The following is a 27,462-nucleotide window of genomic DNA, read 5'->3' as shown; positions in this document are numbered from 1 at the left end:
GGGCACGAACCCGTGTCCCCTGCATCGGCAGACGGACTCTCAACCACTGCGCCACCAGGGAAGCCCTGCCACTTTTAACTGTGTAACCTTGGGTAAGTTACTCAATCTCTCTCAGCTTCAGTTTCCTCCTATTAGCATGGGATCTTCCTTGTAAGATGCTGTGTTGATTAAATAGGCCCACGTGTGTAAAGCACTTACAGTAGTGCTTAGAATATAGCAAGTGCTTGATAAATATTATATGCTAATACTATCATGACTGATCTATAAGTCAGAATTAACTTATCATACAGTATCCTTTTTATAGGGGCATCAAAATTTAAATTCATATATCAAGTCTCTCTGTGCCCCACTCGCTTGTCACTTCTTCTGTCCTCTACCCCCATTCTCTTACTGAGGTTACTGGGAAACAGTATCATTAATCAGATGGTGGCTCAAGGAACATGAAGTCAACAAAGAAAGAAGATCATTTAGGCATGCAATACTGAAGCTCTGGAAAAGTGACAAAATATTCAAACCTCATAATAGTGGTTACCTTTCTGGTAATGGAATTGGTTTAGTTTTCTCAGCTCCAGTGTCTCATTCTTTTGGACACTGCTAAGTAAACACATTTGCCTCTCTGAACATCATGTTTCTCTAATGCTTATCCCTGGCAATTGGCATATTCTTTCTGTTGATGTGTTAGCATTATTCATTAAACCAAAGTCAGGGTCACCCTTTTTGTGGGCCTGGGAAGTGCTCTTTTTCTGTCTTTTATCTGTTGATTAGCTCCTGTGCCTGATTGGCATTTTGCAATGGCATACCATTGTAATACCATTGTTACTTTGTATAGCATGCAGAAACCCTCGCATACTCATGGAGCTGGAAGGAACCACACAGATTACCTCTGTCTCCCTCATTTTACTGATGAGGAAATTTACTTAAGTAATAGCCTGAAATTCTATTAGAACCAGCAGAGGATGTGTCTGGAGGGAGTTGGGGTTAACTCTGCAGCCACATCAGCATAATAGTAGTAGCTTCAGTTTTTCTTTATACTGCAGTGAATTCATTTGTTATAATGAATCTATCTATCTATCTATATTATAGCCATCAAATTATCTTCAGTAACTAGATAGGTGTTATTACTTTAAATGTTTAAGACCCAGGAAAATATTTCAGTTCACCAAGCACATCTGCCGTATGCACTTAAGGAGATTCTTCCCTGAATGGTAATTGTAGTAACTGCTGCCCTACTCTTGTAATATCTTCTATAAAAATAATAATTTGTGCTTCAAATGTCTCGTTCTGTGAGTTGCTCAAAGTACTTTGCAGGAATCACTGATTTAAATCCATCCTTCGAGATGGTGTATGGATTAGTTTACTGTGGAGCGGCCCAGAAGGAGGTGGGGACGAGTACCAGGAGCTCCTAAAATCCAAGTCAAAACCCGGTCTTGGGGCTTCCCTGGTGGCGCAGTGGTTGAGAGTCCGCCTGCCGATGCAGAGGACACGGGTTCGTGCCCCAGTCCGGGAAGATCCCACATGCCATGGAGCGGCTGGGCCCGTGAGCCATGGCCGCTGAGCCTGCGCGTCCGGAGCCTGTGCTCCGCAAGGGGAGAGGCCACAGCAGTGATAGGCCCGCGTACCGCAAAAAAAAAAAACCAAAACTTGGTCTTGTTCAGACATGATCCTTATTAATCACATTAGAATAAGAACTTAGGTATTCAAAGCTATTTCCCATTGATTGAATTAATAGATTCTTGTTAAATTCTGCTGAAATAATAGTGGTAGGTATTATATCAGGTGATTAAAAAAAGATGGGGAAGCCTTTTTTGGCCCTAAAACCACCAAACTGATTATTGATGGACCATACCCCAAGACTCTTGACTATAACTCTAAAGCTTTGTCTACTAGATTATATTTCTTAGAGACATGTTTTCCACTTTTAAGGAATGGCCTTTATACCTCTAGATGCTGAAAAATAAATTCCCTATTTATCATTATATGAAGGCAGTTAGCTCTTGCAGGAACGTCAAGAGAGCATTTACAGCATGCAAACGATAAAACTCAATGCCATTTTGCTCCAGGAATATTTATATGGGTGATATTTGACTGTGGCAACTGCTTTGAAGAAAGAAGAAAAGCCATTTCGACTAGAGTAAGGGACAATTAAAAATCAACACATCAGCTTTCAGTGTGTCATGTTTTTTGGGCACAGTTCAATTTTTTGAGGCCCCTTATGGTTGCATCGTCCGTCAAGGTTACCTGTAGGCAGGTCACAATAGTTATATGGGGTGGTGATATTGGTACAGTGTCATGGTCTAAGCATGTTATAGGCTAATAACCCAGCATTGCTAACCATTTTAAATCAAGACCGTGAAATTCAACTGTAACATTTCACTTCAGTGTACAAACATTGCATTGCTCATCCATGTTGCTATTTTCCTCCCTTATGTTTTTCCTGCCTCTACTCTCCTCACGTTCGTAAGCTGTGAAAACATGAGCGCACACAAATGCAACCACATTTCCTCTGAGTTCTTCACCACAAGCATATACGGTCATCAAAACTAAAGGGAAATGAGACTGAACGTGAGACACAGAACATTCTACATTTTATTGGTTCTGTGTCCAGTGTTCATTGAACTCATTCCTAGGTGTAAGAGCAAGGATTTTGGATTCAGGCAGACCTGGGATGAATTCTGACTCAGCTACTTACTGGCTGTGTGACCTTGTTCAAGTCAGTTTCCTTATCTATAAAATGAAGAGGATAATACTTGCCTCATGGCATAATCATAAGAGTTAAATGAAAGTGTATATGAAGTCTCAAACTTAGGATCTAGAATAGAGGATTTTTCAGTAAATGTAAGTCTCAGTGTTTCTCAAATCATTGTATGCCTGAGTATCACCTGCAGTATTTATGAAAGCTTCAGATTCTTGTGCTCACGGCCATCCCCCTCCAAGGATTTGGGAGCAGTAGGTCTGGTTAGGGCCCAGGAATCTGCAGCTTCACAGGTAGATGGTCTGAGGATCCTAGTTAGAAAAATTATGCTTGAGGTTCTAAGCAAATGGGCTATATATAATGAGTTCTTCAAACGTTTCTGGGTTATGGTCAAATTCCCTCAATTTTTCAGAGGCAGAAATTCTAACTTTCAGGGGTCACTTCACCAACTGCAAATAGCTAGTAATAGAAACTTGGCTGTTGTGGAATTTATTTATTCACTTACAGTATGTTATTGGGCACCTTGTCTCCAGCAAACCCTCTCCTAGCTCCAGAAAACACAGGGACAGACAAGGCAGGTGTGAAGGTAGAGCACTGGATGACCACCTCCCTTCCCTGGGTGCCCAGGGCTCCACTTCTCAGGACATTTCTTCCTTAGCCTCATGGTGACTCTATCAAGTAGGTCTGTAGATTCTTTCAAGTCCCCACTTTCCAGGACTTCTACTCTTGCTCCAGAAAGATGCTGGGTCTCAAAAGAAGTCATTTCAGAGGAAGTAGAGCTGGAAGCCCCTGCTTTGTTGGGACCAAACCCTGCATTCCCGGATAGGACCAGGAATTTACTTGTTCTTATCATCAGATGTGGAGCACAGGCTGTTAGGGCGGCAGATGTGACCTCGCGCCTATGAGGGTAAAGCCTTCTAAAGCCTAGAGGACAAGGCTTGGTCTCTAGGAACAGAAGAGCAGCTATTGCTGAGGGCCTAACAACTGGCTCAGTGGGTACCATCTCCAGCTCTCATCTCCCTGCTCCGTCTTGATTCCAGCCACCCATCTGAGCTTCCTGCTGCCACCCTCCCTGCGAGTATACCGGCCACTAACCATGCTGCCTTTTCTTCCACTCGGGGCAGAAACAGTCCTGCATGTCGGCAAGCTGGGGACTATCAGTCCTCGTTTCATGTGCCTCTCAGCCATGTATTAGTTTTGTGACTACCTGCAATCTCAGGCTCAGTTGCTCTGTGGGATCGGTCACAAATGGCCCAGGGAAGCGTTTTCTTTGGGTTGGGTCCCATGGAGGGTCATGCTTAGGTCTTCTTGAGAGGCAGCACGGTGAGTGGTGAGAGAACTGGGCTGGGAGCTAACACTGCCAGCTAAAGCCCCTCTGCTCCAGCCAGCTTCCCAACCTTGGCCAAGTCCCCAGTCTTTCTAGAGGATTCCAACTCTCCTTCCAGCCCAGGACGGCTGTGGGGCAGCAGCAGACAGTGTCTGTATTGAGATCTCTTTCCTACATCCTGGCCTGTTTGACTCAGGTTGCTGAGCCCTTGTCGCCAGTTGTCTTCCCCAGTATGGATCCTCAAGGCCTGGCCTCTTGATCATGACTCTTTGCTTGATGGACCCGTGGAACTCTCTGCCTCCTTCTTCCAGCTTGAACTGACCTGTCTTGGACTCGGTCACTAGTCTGCTTCATGTAGGGTCTTGATAAGTCACCTACTCTGTTGCCTCCCTTCGCATCCCGCCCAAGCTCTGGCCCACTGTGGTCCAAAGTCAGACGACACGGAGCTGCCTTCCTCGCAGTATTTTCCCCTTGGCTTCTCTCTTTCCTTCTCTGTGCCAGAGAAGAGCACCCGCGTTCCCCGCACTGTGCTTTTGCCACCTTTTCTTCAGGGCCCAACTGGAAATCAGATAAAGATTATGAAGGAAAGTATATTAGTCCCAAGGCTGAATGTGAATCTGATCTTCATAATTCTCAGATTTGAAAAAAAATACATATTTTCTGAAGAAAGTAGACTCTTATCTTAATTATCACCTCTGTAAAATTGCTATCGGTCAGAGGCCCAAGAAATGACTTTGCTCTGACTATGTGTGATGTGCAAATGAAATGAACTCATGGCTACCGAAACCCCGGCTTTAAAATCAGCTCTTTGTGAATCAAAAGCAGCCAATATTCTGTAAATCCTCCCCAGAAAGGTTTTCTTACAGAAATACTGGCAGACTCTGTAATGACTGTGGCTGCTTTGATATGAGGATGTAGTCAATATCTCATGAAAAAAATTTCAACTTTCTACCTTCTGCAGTATAGAGAGAAGGGGAGGAAGTTCCCGATGTTCTCATGTCCTTCTGACTCAGCGACCAAAGTGCTTTATAAATTTTTAATTGATTCATCTGGATAGAGTTTGTTCACTGTAGAACTCACAGATCTCCATTTATGTAGGGAAGAAAATTGTCGTCCTATTCGCACGGCTGCTTGAAATTCCATTATTGATGTGATGAGCTCTTTGTTCCCCATTGTGATACAGATAAGATATTGAACTGAAGAAAATGCACTAAATACGTCTTTCTCCACGAATAAACCGAGCAGTGGTAGTGGTGCTGTTTGTTAATTCAAGATTTGTTTTGCTTTGCCAAATGGATTCGCCATTAATTTTACTCAGGCCACACAAAACTTTACATCAGCAACGTGCAGAATAGAGGTGGGATTGTTGAGTAGTTGCCAGAATTTGTCTCGATGATGCTTGATGCAGATTTAAGAGAGAGAGAAAGCAAAAGCAATACACTGTGCTGGGGTACCAGAGTCAAGGGCGGGACTGGCGCTCGGAGTGGACCCTTTCCTTCCTGAGCACCGCCTGGTGACCCTCAGCCTTTCCTTCAGTTCCCACACCCGTCATCTAGTCAGCAAAGCCACGCGCGGGTGATCTTGATTGGAAGAGAGAGAGAGAGAGAAATTGGGTCTCGAAGTCTCAGAGCTGAGGTACTTATGCCCTAAACTCTAGGAGGCACTTCATTTTTAACTAGCGTCGCGTCTCCCATAGTTTCACAACGACTCAAAGAAAATACTTCAGGAAGAAAGCAGAGCTGCTGGAAATTATGGGCAGCACCTGTCGGCTGAATGAACCTGACACGGTTTTTTTTCTATTGTTTTGACATGATTGTGTTTTCCTTCATGCAGCCCGTAGTGAGCTCTGTGTAACCGTGATGTACCTGTCTTTCCGAGCCCAACCAAAGGCTTCTTTGTCAGATCACTTTGTCACCAATACCACATATTTTGGCACTTTGTGTGGCCTTGTATTGCTGTTTCATGTTTAATAGCTTCATGGGATTTAATGTTATTACTATAGAAAGACTGTATTTCGCTAAAGGGAAGATATTTGGCTTTATTTGGGTTTTAGACTCTAAGCTGCAGTCAGTCGTGAAGAAGTCGGGAACCAGATTCGCAGCCCATCTCCAGCTAAGTGGACAGGACTGTGTGGTGGACACTGGGACATGGCCCTATTCCTGGCTTCATCGCGTGCTTTCGTCTCCTTCCTCTCCTTTCTCCTTGTTGTCTATCTCTTCTAAGCCTCTTTCAGTCCTTTTAGGGATTAGGCAAAGTATAAATAACCTTCCATACGCTAAGCCAGAGGTCAGCACAGATGTTTGCAGCCTCCAAGTGGGTAATGAAATGACTCGGCCCAGGGAAGAGGGCCTGGCCTGTCTCTGCCCAGCACCAGGTACAAGGGGCCACACTGGAAGGAGGGCTTGTTATTGCCAAATCTTTAGATAGTTTCAAAAGAAGTCAGAAATCCAGAGGCTTAAGTAAACTCCACAATTTTTAAACATAGGCAATTAATGTATGTGTACATGTACGTTAAATATATATTCCTAGGTGCTATCCCAATTACCACCCCAATACTTAGCTGCCATAGTGCACCACTGGTTTGCACCATCTGCTTTTAAGTTTTATTTGGTAGCTACCCAGTTGTAATCGGATTGACTATCCTACCGTGGCTCCCTAGTATAAGGCCATGCATATTTCGTCACTTACCAAGTGCTGTTTGCTGATCAGCAAAAGCTGTCGAAGGATTCTGAAAGGAATAGAAAAAAGGAAAGCTCATGGCTTAGTTCCGTAAAGACCACATTCGCTATGAATGTACCCTACAAAATCCTGGACCTTGCTAATGAGCCCTGTCTTCTCACCCAGACTGTAACTGCTCTAGAGCACTGTGACTTAGAATGGATCCCAACTGTATGTGTGCCTGAAACCCGGTGAGGAATTAAATTAGAGTCGTAGCCATCTCCCCAATGGCAGAATCACTCTGAGGTTTTATCATTCTAGATAAGGGATTCGGGGGCATTTACAGCAATGCTCTCCAAATGCTGGCTCCTGAGAAAATTTCTCTGACCTATAGCTCATACTGTGAGGAAAACCAGGTATTTCATGAAGTTAAACTTGTTAAACTCATTTTGAGATTATGTACTTATTATTTCCCAGGAGTGCGCCAAAATACCCTGCTGAGCAGGTCTTTTTCGAAAGAGTGCCTTTGCTTGACACAATAAAACGTTGACAACCTTAGAGCGGTTCCTCCCAGCTCCCTTTATTTCTTCACTTCTAGATTGTATTTGTCTGTGAAATGGAAAAGTCTGTGACCAGACTTGTGCAAATCCCTTAGCTGATGGAAGGTGCAGAAAGGGAGGGAAGGAGGGGAAGGGCCGGGAGCTCCTGTGCGGGACGAGCACACCCATTCTTACTGAAAGTGGTCACCTTTGTGAAGGGAGCCTGTCCTTATTCAGTCCACGCTTGGAAGAGATTTATCCAAAAGCTGTTGCAAGCAGCTCAGGTTTTTTTTTTTGGGGGGGGGAGGGGAGAGGGGTTGACCTTTACTAGTTTTGGAAGGAGGATGTATGACTCTTGAGAAACAAAAGATCTTATTGCCAGCGCGTTTGAATTCAGCAAATAGACCTGGAGATGGCCCCAAGGGATGATGGGCTCAAAGAACATGGATGATACCATGTAACTTTGACCTATTTCACATGAGCGTTGCTGAGCCTGCTTTTTGGAACTGGCTGCTTTGTTTGTTTTATAAATTGATCCTCATATTGATTCCTTACTTGATGGCTGTGGAAAAGAAGTCTCCCTCTTGTTTGAACTCGTGTCTCTGTGGGGACATGATAAGTAAAGGATCGGCCTGTTTATTACATAAAAGTCTCCCTAGCCCTGGTTGATTTGGCAAGTGACTTCCTTGCTGAGAATTTTGCAAGCTGTAGTGTGGGTGTAAAGTGATCTGCTGTAACGGGAAAGGTTAGAAGAGAGGACCCTATCTCCATTTTAAAATGACACTTAACTGATGTCACTTCTTGGAACCAGAAGAACTTATTCTTGGAGTGAGAGAGATTATTGGTAAATTCATAATTAGTCACAATAATTTATTGAGGACCCCCTTTGTGCCAGGCTCTATTCCAGGCACTGGAGCTATAAGCAGCCACTAAACGAAACAGACCCAAAGGCCTGTCCTCAGCGGTCTTATGCTCTAGTGGGACGAAACAGACAAAAACAAAACAAAACAAAATCTACAACATAGGAGTACTATCACACAGTATGTGAGGAGGACACAATCCTATGTGGGAAATAGAGCTGGATAAGGGTGATCAGGAGCATGGGAAAAGGGACTGCTATTTAAAACAGGGTGGTCAGAGCAGGTGTCCCTGACTAGGTGACATTTGAGTGACAACTTTATTTATGCTTTAAAAAGACTGCTTCTACTGGGAAAAGACCACAGAGGAGCTGGGGTGGAAGCATGGGGGACCCATTAGGAGGCCATTGCAATAATCCTGGTGAAAGAAGCTGGTGGCTGGGAGCGGAGTGGCAGCAGTGGGGGGATGAGAAGTAGTCAGATTCCAGTGTATTTTGAAGGTACAGTTAACATGAATTTCTGATGGATTGGATACATTTATAAAGTAGGCTGGGACTTTAAGGACTGTTTAGACCTCTTCTGAAGCCAGGTAGGGAACATAAGTGATTGAAACTAGTTGCATGACAAAGGAACTTTTAGAAACGCAATGCTATGCCCTATTACATTAAAAAAATTAAAACATCATGTGAACCAAACTAAATATATTTGCACAATTGGCCTGTGAACTTCCAAACTGCATCCTGTAATAGTCAAGCCCTTCATTTTACAGATGAGTGATCCAAGGTCCCAGGAACTTCACTGACTTGTCCAAGGTCATTAGAGGCAGAATCGGGATTGGAGCCTCAGGCTTCTTTGTTTCTAGTCCAGTGTTCTTTCATTACGTCTATACTTGAACCATGAATAGCTTTTCCACCTTAGTGTCATTCTCTGAGTAAGCGCCAGTGGAGTAAAATGCTCTTTTTTTTTTGCACTGAGGCAGCATGATGTATTCATTTTACTTTTCCTTTCAACTCTATCAAGTGTCATCTTCTTAAACTTGCAAGCCTTTCTGTCTCTGTCCCAGCTACCCCACAGAGCTCCCTTGGGACTGACTGACCCAGTGTATGTGCCCTAGGGACTGTGAGTGTTGAGAGGATAGGGGTAACAGCATCCTCACTAGTTTGGTGGACACTGCAGTGAGGTAAAGAATAACGGAAAGAGCCTATATAGAATGGGAACAGAGGGCTATACTTTGCTTTGGGCAGCTTGATGGATGGACCAGTATTTACATAACAGATAAAAGAGGTAGTTGTGGGGCTTCCCTGGTGGCGCAGTGGTTGAGAGTCCGCCTGCCGATGCAGGGAACGCGGGTTCGTGCCCCGGTCCGGGAGGATCCCACATGCCGCGGAGCGGCTGGGCCCGTGAGCCATGGCCGCTGAGCCTGCGCGTCCGGAGCCTGTTGCTCCGCAACGGGAGAGGCCACAGCAGTGAGAGGCCCGCGTACCGGGGGGGAAAAAAAAAAAAAAAAGAGGTAGTTGTGGGGAGAGAAGAGGCCATTTATAAGAGTGTTCAAAGGCTCACTTATAGTCCTTTCAGTGATGAGAGATTTATTGCATTTATAAAGTTAAAAAAGTATAGCCTTTTTCCTATTATAAAAGAAATCCGGTATATGGAATAATTTAATGTATTTCATAAAGAAGGTATTGTTAGGAAAAGAATGTCGAGAAAATTAGATATCTGAGGAAACATCAAGTTATATTTTCATCTCATGTCATAGACAGAAATAAAAATCTCCACAGATTAGAATGTAAATGAAAAAATCATAAAAAACTAAGGAAATTTAGTGAATATTTGATCTTGGAATATAGAAGGATTTTGACTGTTTAAAAACAACGAAAACAGAAAAAAACAGCATTTATTCTATAAAAAGTTAAAACACAACCAGAAAAATATTCATAATACATATTTGACAAAAGGTTAATAACCTTAATGTAAAAAGTTTATATATATCTTGAAGGAAAAAACCAAACATCAATAGGTAATTGAGTTGAGAGGAAGAGCTCACAATTCACTAAGGAGGAAATATAAATGGCAAATAAACTTATAGGAAAAGCTTTAACCTTCCTGGTATTCAAAGAAGATGAAAACTTCTTTGATACCATTTTCTGTTTGTCAAGTTGGTAAAAGTTAAATACAAATTTTAATTCTTAAAGCTAGGAAATTAAGATAGACCCATGTGTATGTTCCCAATATAAATATTTCCTGGTATATCAACCTGGAAAGCAATAGGCAACATGCATTGAGAGCCTTAAGATGTTACTATTCATTGATTCATTAATCTTACTTTTGAGACTTTATTCTTGAAAAGAAAAAGCTAAACTTTGAGCCAAGATTTATATCGCAGACTTGTTTGTAATAGGGAACAGTTGCCAACAATCTAAACATCTACTCAAGAAGTGTAAATTTTGCTATACGATGGTGGAATGATATTTCTGGACGTTTACCTCTCCACACATTTAGTCCTCATGCCACTCTTGTGCTTTATATACTGTGGAGGTCTATTGTTAAGAATCTCTGGCCATTTCCAAAGCCAGTGGCACCTCACTGCTTCATTCAGTGGGAACGTATTATATGGCTCGGAGGTGAGAGTCTCATTTGTCACAGAAACTTTGGAGCATAAAACTAAAAGGAAGAAAAAGACCAGCCATAATCATAGCATCCAAAGTTAGACATAGTTAATATTTTGGTATTTTTCCTTTTAATCTTTGTAAAATATATTTATAGTTAGAAGGAATTTTACTTAGCTGTCATCTGTCAATAATGAAAAACCCCTTCAAACTATGCATTAATTATATATGTGTGTACTTGTGTGTACATATATATCATGTATACATGTAAGCAACTTTTATCCTAATTCTCCAACTTCATATAGACTCTGAACCTATTCCAACTCACATTAATTTTTTATAAAGATTCTAATTTACCCACAGCCTTTTAGAAACACACCTGCTGTGCAAGGTGAAGTTGGAGGACCCAGCTGTGAAATCTGTCTCTGTAAGTTTTTTAACCACACAGTGGCCTGGAGCAAGTACGGGGTGGTCTTTTATGGTTTGCCCTCAGCTCTCCCAACCTCCAGTAATACAACCTTATCTCTGATCAGCGTCTTCTCCCATTACTCATTATTCCACATCAGGAATCCACAAGCAAGCAGTTCAAGAACCTTGAGTGGAACATGAGTTAAAACTATTCCTGTGGCCCGCACTTCTTCAATCAATAAAAATTGTCAGCAGTTCTATAGGCAGAACTTAATAAATTCTAATACTATTCTTTTTTTTTTTTTTTTGCGGTACGCGGGCCCCTCACTGCTGTGGCCTCTCCCGTTGCGGAGCACAGGCTCTGGACGCGCAGGCCCAGCGGCCATGGCTCATGGGCGCAGCCGCTCCGCGGCACGTGGGATTTTCCCGGACCGGGGCACGAACCCGCGTCCCCTGCATCGGCAGGCGGACTCCCAACCACTGCGCCACCAGGGAAGCCCATCTAATACTATTCTTATATTATTTTTAAAATGCTAGTCCCAGTCCTCTCTGTCTCTTTTCTAATCTGTGAAGGAAACAGTAAATGCAAACATAAGCATTTTAAGGGGACAGGCATGGAAATGGGATGCTTTTCCAGGATGCTCTCTTACTGTTTTCTTGACAAACTTGTGTGATTCAACACTCACTGGTAGAGACTTTCACCAACAGTTTGCTGCTGTGACAGCAGGAGCAGTCAAATTTGGGGAATGTTGAACTTCATCTTGTGGTGAATTCAAACCTGGCGGAAGGCCACTGCTTCACTAGGAGATGGAAAAATGTCACTCTCCGAGACTGCAGTAAGTGGAGCCTAGAGTTCTGCTTTGAATACTGAGTGAGAGGGTAATGATATGGCGTCCTTGAAGACAGAGAGGCTGACTTCTTATGCCATATGGAGACTGTGTTTTCCAAAATGTGTTTGGTGCAATTATAGTTTTTCGGCTTGTGATAGATGTCCCTCTGGAAAAGTTCATTGCTCAAATGCATTTAGAGAAAGATTCATTGCAGGGCTTTAATATTCTAAGATGCGTTGTGAATCAATGTGAATAGGTTGTAGCATACAACATTTCCTAAACCTGTATGAACATGAAACCTTTGTTCACGAGAGAGTAGTGTTTTCTAAAGCTTACTTTGGGAAATTCTATCCTGGGGTCTTGCAGGTGTAGCAGATTTGAATCTTGGTCTACAAACTCAGATATGTAAGAAATAGCACTTTTATTTTTAGAAATATTAAATTCTGATTTTAAAGCCTGTCTCTCCCAGGTGGCAAGAAACCTTTCTTGGGGCTCTGTCCCTACCTGTGCCAAAGTTCTGATCATTGCTCATTCGTCTACACTTGACCAGTTACCAGACAGTGCCTAGTAACCATCTTGAGGTCTTCCCTGGACAATACTTGAGTCTTCATTGCTAGAAATGGGGATGTGAATCTTTTTTCCCCCTCCTGACTCCCTCTCTCTACCCCAAAAGTTTTTTTCCTCCCTCTTCTTTTCTTTTAATTTAAGCATAGTTGATTTATAATATTGTGTTAGTTTCAGGTGTACAGCAAAGGAATCAATTATATATATATATTTTTCAGATTAATTTCCATTATAGGTTATTATAAGATATTGAATATAGTTCCCTGTTCTATACAGTAAATCCTTGTTGCTTATTTATTTTATGTATAGTAGTTTATATCTGTTAATTCCATACTCCTAATTTATCCCTCCTCTCCTTGCCTTTCCCCTTTGGTAACCATAAGTTTGTTTTCTTCTGTGTATCTACCATTAGGTTCTCCTGTTTTGTTTTTTTCTCAATTGATTGTTTCTTGGTATTTAATAAATCCCTCCAGGATTTATACATTTTAAACAACAAGGGGATTTACTGACTTATATGTCTGGGTGGTCCACTGATGGCGCTAACTTCAGGACTGGTTTGATTCAACAGTTTAATAGTATCATCATGGTACCAGTTTCATTCTTCCTGTGTACTGTGTTAATGTGATATGAGGTTGCGCCTAAGATGTATTTCTTTGTGGGGGGAAAATGGATAAAGTGATTCCAGGCTTTATATTTGCATACCATGTCTTCCAGAAGGAGATACAGTTGGCCTTGGGTAACTTCTCAGAATATGAAGTATCTTTCTCTCATAATAACTCCCATCAAACCTCTCCTAACATCTTATTGGTCTTCATTGGATCCCACAAGTCCATTAACATTATTTTATACCTATAAAAATATATATAACATATAAGATAATGAAGAATAATATAATGCAAACCCATGGAGCTACCACCCAGCTTAAGAAATAGAGTATTACCAGTTCTGTTGGAGGCCCCTTCTGGACTTCCCTAGCTGTACCTCCTACATTCACTGCCAGAGGTAAGGTTTCTTTGTGTTTATTAATACCTTGCTTTTTAATGTAATTCTACTCCATATGTATATATTCCTAAACAATATATTGTTTAGTGTTGTGTGATTTTGAATTTTATATTGATGATATCATCTATGTATATTCTTCTGCAACTTGCTTTTTTCATTCTGCATGGTTTATGAGATTTGCCTATGTTGATGGACTTTTTCACTGATATAGCATTCCACTGTGTAATTAAACCACAGTTTATTCATCTGTCTACTCTTGTTAGACCTTTGTTGGTTTCAGTTTAAGGCTATCATGAATGATGCCGCCAGGCATCTCTTTTTTTTTTTTTTTTTCCAGGCATCTCTTTTGTGCATTCTGGTGCCTGCATGGAAGGAGTCCCCAAAATATACATATATATTTGTTTATTGGTATTTTTATTTCCTCTTTTGTAAAATATCTGTTCATGTCTTACCTGTTTTGCTGCTGGGTTGTTTTTCTCTTCTAAATTAATCTGTAGAAGTTCTTATATATTCTGCTTATAAATCAAGTGTCATTTATGTTGCAGTATCTTCTCCCGATTTGTGATTTAGAGTTTCACTTTTTATATTTTTTAAAATAATGTCTTTTAATAAATTAAAAAATTTAAGATGGTTAAATATATCAAACTGTTCCTTATGATATATAGTTTAGTGTCTTATTATAAAAATATTTCTTACTTCAACTTCATTATACACCCGCACCCCCTTCCCCACATGCATCTTTAATTGACCTGGGATGAAAAAGGGGCACTATTCCGTTTATTTTTTGAATATGACTATTGTATTAATTGTCTCAGCACCACTTATCTTTTCCCAGTGATCTGCAATGACATCACTATTATCTACCAAGTTTCCATATATGTGTGGATTCATTGCTGGGCTGTTGTATGCCACTGTCTGTGTGTCTGTGTTTGTGTCAGTACCATAGTGTCATTGGCTTTTATAACTTTATAATAAGCTTTACATCTGATTAGGCAAGTCTCTTCCCACCTCCCCACCTTCTGTACCTTATTCTTCAGGAGTGTCTTGGCCATTCTTGACCTTTTGCTCTTCTGAATAAGTTTTATAATTGGCTTGGAAATTTCCAATATTTTTACTGAATTACATTAAAATTATAGATTTGGGGGAGGATTGACATCTTTATAATTTTATAAGTTTGAGCCTTTCTATCTGTAGCTTAATCTACCCATATCTTTAACCAATTTAGGTCTTTGTGTCCTTAGTTGCTATTATAAATGATATCTTTCAACATCACATTTTCTAACTATTGCTAGGCATTTTTCCCAATGGACTTTAGTGTTTACATAACACAAGAAAGGCCTTTGATATTGGCTTACCTCTACTTTTTGATGAGCCCAAATCCTTGAGTCAAAGAATGATAGAGTTTACCTACTTGTCAGAAAGGAGAAGGAACAGAGAATTAGAAATAAAGGGAGAACAATACAATTTAGAAGTAGTTTTTGTTTTGTTTTGTTTTGTTTTTGCGGTACGCGGGCCTCTCACTGTTGTGGCCTCTCCCGTTGCGGAGCACAGGCTCCAGATGCGCAGGCTTAGCGGCCATGGCTCACGGGCCCAGCTGCTCCCCGGCATGTGGGATCCTCCCGGACCGGGGCACGAACCCGTGTCCCCTGCATCGGCAGGCAGACCCTCAACCACTGCGCCACCAGAGAAGCCCTAGAAGTAGTTTTGATAAATGTTCCTGCCACACCTATATGACCTTACTAAACCTTACCTCTCAAGGCAGGTGTAGTTTCTCCCGTTTCAATGACAAGGAATCCAAGGTTTAGAGGAGCCAAGTGACTTGCTCGAAGTCACACAGCTGATGTGTTTATATGGCAAAGCCAGGGTTTAAAAGTAGGTGAATTTCACTCCAAAGTGGTTTTACTCATCATACTGTACATTCCCTGAGGCAAAAAGAATGTTCAGAATTTTCTAAGCACTGAGTACCATGACCAGAATGAAGAATTCATTCTATAGCCCAATTACGTGACATTCTACCCCCTCCCCAAAGTCAGCAGAGGTTCGATAGTACTCTCTCCCACTCCTTTTGTCACTGTCGCTGGCAGAGGAGGCCAACTGTCCCCCAGGGAAGAGTTGTTACACACCTGAGGAAGCAGATAGCAGACATCACCAGCATGCTTCCCTTAGACTGTGTGTCGGTGCACACAGCCAGGCTGGCGAACTGAAATTGTAAAGCAGAGGTCTGTGTGTAGATTTTTAATATTTTCTTAAACATTCGGTGATGGAAAACTCCAATAACAACTCAAGTAAAAGCTTATAGCTGTGAAAAATCTCCTCTGTGGATCTGACTGGGAAGGTTTCTCTGCTGAATATGGCCAGGATGCCTGAGCCCAGTGTTCTTTGGTGAGAAAATTACCTCAAGTCATCTAGCCATCTATGATCCTCATGGGTGGAATATTCCCCTGGAAGACACAGTTGTTATCAATCAACTTGCACTATCCAACAGGCCCCGGAGCTGTGGCGGGATGTTTTTACGGCATAAATGGGAGAAGACTTTGTGGGGAAGAGGTGACTAGTGTTCCTGATTGCTTGTCAGAGGCAGGTAGTGGCCGTAATCAAGTGAGTGCAGCACATGAGAGTGCTGGGTTCAGCTGTGGTGCCTGGGGTAATGTCTGCCAGTGGTGGTCGGTCCATCTGTCCAAGGCAGAAGAGGAGTCCACAGTGGCCATGGCCTCAGGCAGTCTCCGTGCTTTATAGAGCCAGAGCACAACTGTGACACCTGTGCCAGGCATGCCAACCTCAGGCACCTCACCTGGGTCTCCTCACCTGTGTTGCCTCAGAATCCAACAATGAAATAGGAAGAATTAGGTAGAAAGTTTCCAAAACTTAACAGACATCCTCAACGTAGATGCAACTTCAGAAACAGGGTAGAGATATAGGTTATTCAGAAGAGTGCTAAATGTTTTCCTACCATAAAGGCTTTTTGAGAAAGCAGGTGCTCAGTCAACATTTCTTCTGTTTCCTTTCCTCTATTTCTTGCCTCTCCCCTCCATCCTGTTCTGCCCTTTGTCCTTCTTTCATCTGTCATTCTCTTTTCCATTCCTTCCCCCTGCCCACTTCTCTTTCCTTCACTTGCCTATGTCTCCTCTTTCCTCCCCTCTACCATTTATGTCCTGAGTCAATGATGCCAAAGTAGAAAGTTGGAAAAAATTTCAGAAGTCCTATTTATATTTACTTCATCAGTTGTATATGTCTGCCTTTTGTGTGAGTAAATTGAGGACATGTTCTTAACCATAGGTGGCTAGGAGTAAAGAAATACTGGAGACTGCTGCTTACAAATGTCTCTGTTTTCATCTTAGAGCCATTGCGTCCTTTCCAGTTTGGGTACATGAATTATGTTGTTTTGAATGGTTCTTTCAGCATTTACTATTTTTGGTAAATGAATACCCAGCGTGCCATTTGGGGAGCTGTAACTGTTTCGATCAAGGGTGAGGACTGTGATCTTCTTTTGGCATGTCCCTCACTGATGCCACCAGAGACAGCAGATTGAGTTGGATGCACTATGGGCCATGGCAGGGGCCGGTCCTATGTACTATCACTAAGGATTCTTGTAAGAATGAAGTGAAATAATGGGCATAGAATTGAGAATGAAATAAATGGTAGCTGTTATCACCGTTATTAATGTTATGTGCATGGTGTTGCACAAAGATTTGGACTCAGATCAACCTCTATTCAAATTCCAACTCAGTCACTTGCTAGCAAGTCACTTTATTCTATTTGAGATTCTGTTCTTTTCTGTAAAATGAGATCAAGAACACCCATTTACAATTTGGTCGTAGAGACAAATGAGATAATATATGAAATCATCTAATACAAGGTAGATGCTCACTGAAATTGCCTTCTTTCTCCCCACCCAAGTCTATAAATGTTTTATAAATTTGACTCTTTAATATCATAATAACCTTTGAGTACTGACTGTTATTACATTATTACCCCATTTTACAGATAGGGAAGCTAAAGCACAGAGAGGTTTAATAACTTGCCCAGAGCCACATGGATAGTCACTGGCAGAGTCACTGTTATTTGGGGGAAGACACCTTATTGTGAGCTTTCTTCCTTTTCATTGAAGATATTATTACCCTGAGATATTGCCTAGGATCAATACGGATTTTTCTCGAGTCTGCAAACTTTCTTAGGAAGAAAACAACATGAAACAAAAGCACACTTAATTATGAGTTTATTTTCTGTGTTAATGAAGTAAGGGGGCGAATGAACTTCGTTTGGTTCCAGTCTGAGGGAGGCGTCAGATTGCAGCCCTGGCTGCTTGTCAGTGGTGAAGCTGGCCAGACAGAGATGCCTGCAGCCTGCGGGGCAGAGCCTGTGCCAGCCGCTGCAGCCGTGTGCCTGCGCTCCTCATATGCACAGAGTGCATGCAGTGTGCAAAGGCACACAGAGGGAAATTCAAGTAGGGCCAAGGTCACTGGGAAAAGCATTGGAAAGTGAAGCCTGGCCAACAGACAGCACCCTTCTGTTTAACCGGAACCCAGGAGCTGGATCCAGAGGATAACGACTACAAACTGGCTGTGGTTTGGGTTTATTCAGCGTCTTGTTCTTGTTTTCAAACGCTTGGTCCTTGGGAAGGCCCCAGACCTCACTTTACTACACAATTGTACTGCCTATTTAGGAGCTTTCAAAGAAGATGTTAATCCATGTGGCCTACACTTATTATTCTTGAAGATCATTAACACATGTTTAGGCACAATTGACAGTAAAGAGAGGGAGGAAGAGACTGTATATTGAGCCACACCAGGTGCCGGGTGCTGTGATATCATCTCTACCCATGTTAGCTTAATTGATGACACCAGAGAAGCAGAAATATCTTCAGACAGAAATGGAAAAGGGAGGAAAGGGTTAATGGAGAAGGTAGGATGCATGGAAAATGGAAATGAAAAAGGTAGGACGCCTGTCAGCCTTTTTGATGCCAAAATCCATGCCCTCAAGTCACCTGAGGTGATTAGAAACAATATATAACCACCTTGTGTGAGGAGACAAAATCATGTTACAGGTATTTCTCATTTTTCTCTTCTTCTGCCTGCTTGAAGGAGTTCTGGCTTTATTTGTTCAGTTCCTTTCCTTCCTTTTGTCCTGCCTTGAGAGACTGGTGATATTAAGCTTTGGTGAAGGATTTTAGGAGGTGGGGAGAGGGCAAGAGGCTTATGGACACAAATACATATTCATATGTATATGTGTATCGATATTTTATATATTATTTAAATATATAGTTTCATACGTGATAAATACATAGACAATGTAAAATGAGATTCTACCGTACTTAATCTCTTTTTTTTATCTGTTTGAAACCCTTCAGATTTATTATGAACATCTTCCCATGTCAAAATGTTTAAAACTACACTATCATTCTTAATATTGCCTAAAACTCTATACTAACTGTATCCCAAGACTTGATTATTGGGTATTTAGGTCGTTTCCAGTTTTTAACTTTATCAACAGTGCTGCAAATAAGATTTGGAAAAAAAATCTTTCTAGTACAAATTCCTATTTCTCAGAGAAAAGCTTTATTGAGTTTTCTTTTAAGTCAGAGGAATTATCTATATTTTCAAACTAATTTTTTTTTTTTTTTTTTTTTTTGCGGTACGCGGGCCTCTCCCTGTTGTGGCCTCTCCCGTTGAGGAGCACAGGCTTCGGACGCGCAGGCTCAGCGGCCATGGCTCACGGGCCCAGCCGCTCCGCGGCATGTGGGATCTTCCCGGACCGGGGCACGAACCCGCGTCCCCTGCATCGGCAGGCGGACTCCCAACCACTGCGCCACCAGGGAAGCCCTCAAACTAATTTTTTTAAACCACTGAGATCATTCTTGCAACAGTGTATTATGGAAGACGCACTGTGTTAAAGTCCTAGAAATGTCACTTCCTTCCATGGTTTCCCTCTTGTCCCCCAGTGACCCCAGAGCCTCCACAGTACCTCAGAGTGCCCCAGGACACTGTGGTAAAGCCACCGAGCTAGGTAGTAGCTTTGTTTTTTTTTCTATGATATTATTATTTGCTTATGTTACACAGGACTGAAAAGTTGGTTTTTCCATGTAAAGAGGAAACTCCATTTTCTTTTCTAACTCACATTGACTTTGGATGTACGACTTAACCAACTGAATTAATAATAACATTTATTTATTTCTATTTTTATATATTATAATAGAGCCTTTATATTTAAACAAATTCAAATGTATTCAGGCAGTCTGGGGTAGAGCTCATTGAAGGGTCGCATATGCCTGAGGAGGAACCGGTCCATTCGGTTTCCTTTGTCCCATCAACTTAGGGGAAGGCACAAGGGATCAGGATCTTCCATAGCTCCTGAAATCAATAATAAAAAGAAAATCTGGCCTGGTTGGTACCACTGAGCTTCTCCATGTCTTGCCCTTTTTGCTCATCTACCTTAAGTTTGGGTTTGAAATGTTAACCCTACACATCTTGTCATGACTTTAACCAGTTAGATTATTTTCCTGTGCAACAAGGTTTTTTATCCCTATGATTTCTATGTTTCTTTGACGATGCTGAGATGGGGAGTCGGGAAATATAAATACAGACATCCACCTTTGTGTTTCCATTGCATTTCTTTTGTTTGTGTCCTCCAAGGCGAACCCAAGCGTGAAAACAGTTAGCTAACAAATAAATAGGTGGCTGGGTCGTGGATGGACCTAGAGTCTGTCATACAGAGTGAAGTAAGTCAGAAAGAGAAAGACAAATACCGTATGCTAACGCATATATATGGAATCTAAGAAAAAAAGAAAAAGGTCATGAAGAACCTAGGGGTAAGATGGGAATAAAGACACAGACCTACTAGAGAATGGACTTGAGGATATGGGGAGGGGGAAGGGTAAGCTGTGACAAAGCGAGAGAGCGGCATGGACATATATACGCTACCAAACATAAGGTAGATAGCTAGTGGGAAGTAGCCACACAGCACAGGGAGATCAGCTCGGTGCTTTGTGACCGCCTGGAGGGGTGGGATAGGGAGGGTGGGAGGGAGGGAGACGCAAGAGGGAAGAGATATGGGAACATATGTATATGTATGGCTGATTCACTTTGTTGTCGGGCAGAAGCTGACACACCATTGTAGAGCAATTATACTCCAATAAAGATGTTAAAAACAAATAAAGAAATAAATAGGTGGCATCTGTTCTTCAGATGTTGGGATTCAGATTGCTTGGAAATTCACATGTTGAGCTTAACTTATAGACTTCATGTGACCATGCAAAAGGGAACCTTCATGAATATGTTATTAGGAACCTGATCTCCTTGTCATTCATCCTTTTTGTGTCCTTGCTTGTTGGAAGATGAGAATTTTTTGATTGGTTCAAAGCAATGGAAATGTCAGAGAACTGAGTTAGATATGCATAGGATATTGAAAGGACAGAAATTTAGGCCTTAAAGTATTACCGTTATTAGATTTATAATTTTAATTTTGTCCTCTCGTCTTTGATAAGGTGAATCGTTGACAGGTCTCTGAGACCAGAAGGAAATTAGAAGGAAAATGTGTGCAGGTAACACCAAAGGATCAGAGAGGAAAATCCATTAGCAAATAAAAGCAAATAGGAAGAGGACATTATTGTAAGCAAAACTGGCAAAAAAGGTTCAGGGCCAGAAATTGTCAAAATCATTGGAAAAGTGAGAATTCTAATTTTCAAAGAGCACATTGGGCCTATTTTTATTTTACTGGGGCCAACGGAAATAGATAGGAAAGTATAATTGAAACAGGTGGGATTTAGTTGTTTTTCGAAACTTTAACAAGCAAAAAAGGACATTTTGGGGGGTTCCAATTAGTAGCATTAAGATAAATTTAATGTGCTGGCTTTCTGGGATTTGTGCCTTCAATTTATAAGCTTTACTGATAAAGAAGAAAATCAATTTCATTGATTCTGTTTCCCAGGGAAATAGCAAAAAGCTTAGGGATTTTGGGGGGGGGGACTTTTTAATTAGAACTATTACAGAAACAAGTTAAAGAACCAAATAGCAAACCTGAAAACTGTCTCTGGGGACAGAGTGTGGATGGTGGTTAGGTTTGGAGGCAAATGATTATTCTCAGTCTTCCCAGGCTAAGGTGGTCAAATGTGGCCACTTGCTCCCTACCCCCACCACGTGTCATCGCCCAGCTAGCTCTCTGAGAAGACGAAGCAAGCTTCATTATGTGTGAGATGCCAAGGCATCCTTAGAGAGATGATGGTGGTGTGAGTTGTGTCACAATGGGGTGCCAGTACATTTGTGGATAGGAAGATGCATGGCCGCACATCCTTCTGCCTTTATCCAGCCAGACTCCCAGTAAGAGAGGCAGGAAATGAGGCAAGGAAAAGAGCATCTGAGTCGGGCTGGAGCTTCAGCTACATCCCCAAGGCAGATGTCTAGTGGACTCGACCTGGCTGCGTGGAGAACTCCTTGTGCCTAACCTAGAATTTGAAACAGGCAGAAACACACACTTTGTTTCTATCCTGAAGCTCTCACCAGAAGCTTCAATTGTAACTTCCCCGAATAAGGACAGGACAAGCGTTACCACCCTAACCTGTGAGAAGTAGAAGAATGTGCCGGAACAAAATAACATTAGCCCCAAAGCTTAGAGCAAAAGTAGACTAGATGATCTTGCTTACAACTTTCTAAGCTGGGAACGCAGGGTCAGCCTTCTGTTGGAAGGGTGTGGTATGTGTGTGTGTGCAGGTGTGAGTATATATAGGGAAAGACTCTGACTGCAGGGCATGTTGCCTCAGGCCCATGATAATTTTAGGGGATCCATGAAATATTTAATTTATTTTTTTAATCAGGAGAAAAACTAAATATAATAATAATGAATATATAGTTATGGATCCATCCTGGATTATATTTGTCTCTCTACCAATGCGATCATAAAATGTGTTGCAATATTTTTTTCCGTAGAGGAGGGAGCCCATGAAGGCAAAGTGCTGGGCCTATGAAAGTCATAATGCAGGCCCGAATGACTGCACAACCACGAGAGAAGCACAGATGGACCAGCAGAGCCTCAAAGAGGCAAACAGGGACAGAGCAGAGAGAGGAAGAGACAGGAAGATACACACAGGCTGAAAGAGACAGAGACAGAGAGATGGAGCTAAGGAAGGACACATACTTGGAGGGAGAGACAGGCAGATACAGGCACATGCGCACGCACACACACACACAAACACACACACACACACTCAGAAACAATCTGACAGATACAGAGAGGCAGAGGGAGTGATAGAGAGCCAGGACAGACATACTGAGCTAGACGGACAGACACAAAGGTATCACAGGGAGCATTCTGCTGGACAGGGACAGCCATCACCCCAGTGTGATGTTTTCAACACCGCAGGAGCAAATGTGTCTGAAGAGTCACAGGCCTCTCTAGGCCCTCCCTTATCTCCAGCCACGGAGAATCAAGTGAGAGAGAAGAGAGGGCCAGGCCTTCTCTTTTCCTGTGCTCCTGGGTACATAGCAGTTCCAAGAGGAAGGTTTCTGCCAGTCCTTGGTTTTGACCGTGGGCTGTACTCCTTCTCTTTGTGGGTGGAATAAGATGCAGTGGCCTTTCCCTTCCTCCGTAAAGTGCCACGGTCGATGCTATAAAGCCACCGAGCTCATGGGTGTACTTCAGCCAAGGCAGATGGGAATTGCAAAATTAGGCAAGGAGCGCCATAGCCTGAACCCTAGAACTGCTGCCTTGATTGTGAACGTACCAGGAGAGTGGGACAATTGGAACATGAAGACCTTGGCCCTTAATTGAAATTCACAGTTTCTTTTCACTTATATTGTCTCTGGAAAGTAGGGTTGGAGGTTGTTTATAAACGACCCAGTTAAGATACACACCATTTGAAATGTCCTACAAGAAACCCCAATGAAATGAAATAATTTACACTAAAAAGTGTATATGCTTCAATGCGCTCTGAATTCTGGTCTGCTCATCTTGCCAGCAGATGGTTGTAGGAAGAAATCAATAAGGAAACAAAAGAAGTTATTAAACCAGGACAAGCTCGGCCTTTATACCTTTCAGGGCCAGAGAGGAAGCGATAGGCAACGGTACGGTGCCAGCCTTGAGGCAAAACTGCTTATGTGTCCTTGGTTGTGAAAAGTGTTTTTGTTTTTCTTTCTTTCTTTCTTTCTTTTTTTTTTTATTTGTGGTACGCGGGCCTCTCACTGTTGTGGCCTCTCCCGTTGCGGAGCACAGGCTCCGGATGCGCAGGCTCAGCGGCCATGGCTCACGGGCCCAGCCGCTCCGCGGCATGTTGGATCTTCCCGGACCGGGGCATGAACCCGTGTGAAAGGTGTTTTTAGGTGAAATAATTTCTTATTTTGCACAAATGATCACAGCATGTGTCTGTTTGTAAATTCATTCATAGCCACTGTCTAGCATCATTATGAAGATAATTTGCTTAGTTAAGAGAATACGGGCAGTTGAAGTTATTTATAAGTTTGCTTTTTGTCAGTTGTAGGTTATTTTTCTGCCGTTTGTTGACACCAGTGGAATGTGGGGTGGTGCATAAATCCCATAAGAAATGGAGTTATATGATCACATTAAACTGAAGCCTCCTTCCCCCACCTCAAGCTAACAGCTATTATTTTGGATTCATTTTAGTAAGTGTGAGAAGCTCATTTGTTTGGAAGATGAATAGTTTATCTAGGATCATCTGGTAGCAGCAGGTTAATTAAAGAGTGACTCTGTCATCTCTAGCCCAGATTGTGGGTGTTATAAAAGGCAGCCTGTATTCTATGTGTTTCTACTGTGAATAGTACATTACATGTTCTAACTGATGACTACAAAAACACAGAGAGGGGGGCTTCCCTGGTGGCGCAGTGGTTGAGGGTCCGCCTGCCGATGCAGGGGACACGGGTTCGTGCCCCGGTCCGGGAAGATCCCACATGCCGCGGAGTGGCTGGGTCCGTGAGCCATGGCCGCTGAGCCTGCACGTCCAGAGCCTGTGCTCCGCAACGGGAGAGGCCACAACAGTGAGAGGCCCACGTACCGCAAAACAGAACAAAACAAAACAAAAAAAACCCAAAAAAACACAGAGAGGGTATTGATTTTTGCTATTGATTTTTAATCTGGCCAAATTACTGAATTATTTTATTCATTATATACTTACAGTAGATTCTGTTGGCTGCCTTATGTGGACAATCACAGTACCTGCAAACAACAATATTCTCCTTTGTCTCTTGAAATGGTCTTACCATTTAATTTTATTTTCTCCCTGATTATATTGTCTATAAATTATTATTGTTGTCAAATAAATGTTTCAGGAATGTAAATAAATAAAAACCAGCCTACTTTATACTGTCATGTGAGAAATGTACACAGTGATGCCCAAAGAGTTTAAGCATTGTTGAAAGTTTGTCTCTCTTTGTTCTTCTTCCACATTATACAGACATAAAGAGCATCTGCTAGTTTATTCTTTCCTGATTATGTGAACTTTTTATAATATAATAAAAAAGTGATTGTACTTTTGTAAACAGTAGTGTAGCTAATGACACTCTTCTAAGTGTATCATATTTAATTGTTACCACAGTCTTTGAGGTGGGAATACTGTTATTAATTCCATTTTCAGATGAAGGAACTGAGACACAGAATAGTTAAGTAACTTATCCAAGGCTGAACAGCTTGTGGGCAGCAGCGCTGGGATTAGCAATCAGCCTGCCTTGGGAGCCAGTGTTCTTACTGCCTACACTCCACTGCCCTCCTCGGAAGTAGTAGGAAATTATATGTCCCGCTCTCCGTTGAGAGGATATTGATTCATTTTGTGACTGAGAGGGCGGGCTCTTCTGCTTACTGGGATTTTTACCTCCTACCTTTTTAGCCTGTGGGCCAAAAAGCTTTTATGCCTGTTGTCTGTTGTCTAGAAGCTTTGGGGGAACATATAAGATCACTGTGGAAGCCAGAGCTGAAATGTTGATTATTTTATTCTCTCCATCCTTATATCCAATATTAACGTTTTTTAAGTCCCGGGGTCCAATTTCTGCTTTCAGAGTGACCAAAACAATGTCTCCGCTCACTCCTCCAGATAGATGTTTTGGTATGCACGTTCTAAAAAGCAAACCACATCAGACCCAGTCCCTCAAACATGCCAACCCATCAATCACTATTTGCTGGGCCCTGGGGAAAGTACCTAGAAGTGTAAGTCCTAGCCAAGCCTTCCCACCTGGGAATGGAGGTCTCGGAGGGAATGGCACACAGAACCAAGTCAACCCCTACCGCAAAGAGCTTCAGATGAGCATTGCGCTCGGTATGTGCTAGGAAGCTCAAAAGAGGGAGAAATCAGATCTGGCTGGCTGGGCAGGGGTCTCCCAGGAGGGGGCAGGATGTGGGCTTGTCTGAGGTGGGGAGGAGTTGGATTTGAGGTAGACCCTCAAGAGTAGGCTGGACTTGGATGACATTGCATGTGCAGAGGTGTGTGAGTGAGCCTCTGGGAATATAAGAGACAGGTGTGGCCAGAGCCAGGGAGGGAGCACTGTTTTAGGAGTCCCAGGCGATGAGGTTGGAAAGACACCAAATGACCCAGGCTTCCCCACAGGGAGCAGGAAAACATATACATTGCTCAGTGATGTATGAAGGCATGGAGCTCAAAAATCTGATTTTTGCGTATGGTGTGTGGAACCAGTCTTCACCCTCCAAAGTTATGTCTTGTGCTATTGTGTGTTCTCATCTTGTTCCGTATTTTTAACTGCCATGAACTCTAGCAAAAACAGGTTTGTTTTGTCTTCCCACTTGTGTTCTTGAAAACTGTGCTTACAGGACCTTATGTTACTTACACTCTGGTGTGTTACCTTTAATCTCAACCTCTGCGTGCTGTAAACATGACGGAAGGGTGACAGTTTCATTCGGAATAAACTCCATTGATCTCTGTCTGTGAGGCAAGATATTTTTCTCAAGCATTTTGGGGCACATTTTCTCTGAGAAGCAGTGTGAACACAGAAGGAAGTCAGACTGTCTGGGTTCGGACCCCAGGTCTGACACTTATGACCATGGAACCTATGGTAAGTACTCATCTGTGCCTCAGATTTCTCAGCTGATTTGGGTGACTAAGTATGTCCAATCAGGTATGATGCTTTAAGCAGTACCTGGTACATAGTAAAGAATGGGTAGCTTACTTAAGTCCTCAACACGGATGAAAGCTCCCCCAAGAGGGCAGAAATTCATGAATGGTGTGATTAGGAAAAAAATTTGCCCTTTGGCATGGCAGGGGCTGCAAAAACAGGGGTTGGGAAACTGACTTAAATCAACTCCATTAAATTAGACTGAATGAAGCATTGACAGAAAGAATCCAAAAGGAAGTTTAGATGTACTTTGAGGCCTAGTAATCAACAGAGTCTGACATCTACCAAGGGCCTATTGTAGGCCCAGCCTGGGGTCCACCCATTCACTTTTTGGTCATTTACACAGTGAGGTAACCAATGAAAGGACGTTCCGCCTTCATTGGAGCCAGTCATGGTGGGAGAACTGAACTGAGGAGGGAGTTGCTTTGCCCACCTTGTCCAAGAAGAAAATGGCCAGGATATGTGGGGTTTGGCCTGGGCAGAGAAAATAGTAAAAGTTCACGTCTACCAAGCACTTTTTTGTTTTTTTCCAGAGTAGTTTCACACACGTATCTCACAAGCACTCTTTTCCTTTCAAAATAACTTTTAATTACACGTTTAATAAAGAAATACACTTTAAAAAATTTTATTGGAGTATAGTTGATTTACAATGCTGTATTAGTTTCAGTGTACAGCAAAGTGAATCAGTTATACATATACATATATCCACTCTTTTTTTTTTTAGATTCTTTTCCCATATAGGCTATTACAGAGTATTGAGTAGAGTTCCCTGTGCTATGCAGTAGGTCCTTATTAGTTATCTATTTTGTATATAGTAGTATGTGTATGTCAATCCCAATTCTTCCAATTTATCCCTCCCCCGCCTTACCCCCGGTAAGCGTGTTTATTTTCTACATCTGTAACTCTAAAAAATACACT

This window comes from Leucopleurus acutus (assembly GCF_964270905.1).
Source record: "Leucopleurus acutus genome assembly, chromosome: 2".
In the NCBI taxonomy this organism is placed as follows: Eukaryota; Metazoa; Chordata; class Mammalia; order Artiodactyla; family Delphinidae; genus Leucopleurus; species Leucopleurus acutus.
The sequence above is the reverse complement of the archived record's forward strand: the minus strand, read 5'-3'. Positions refer to the sequence as shown.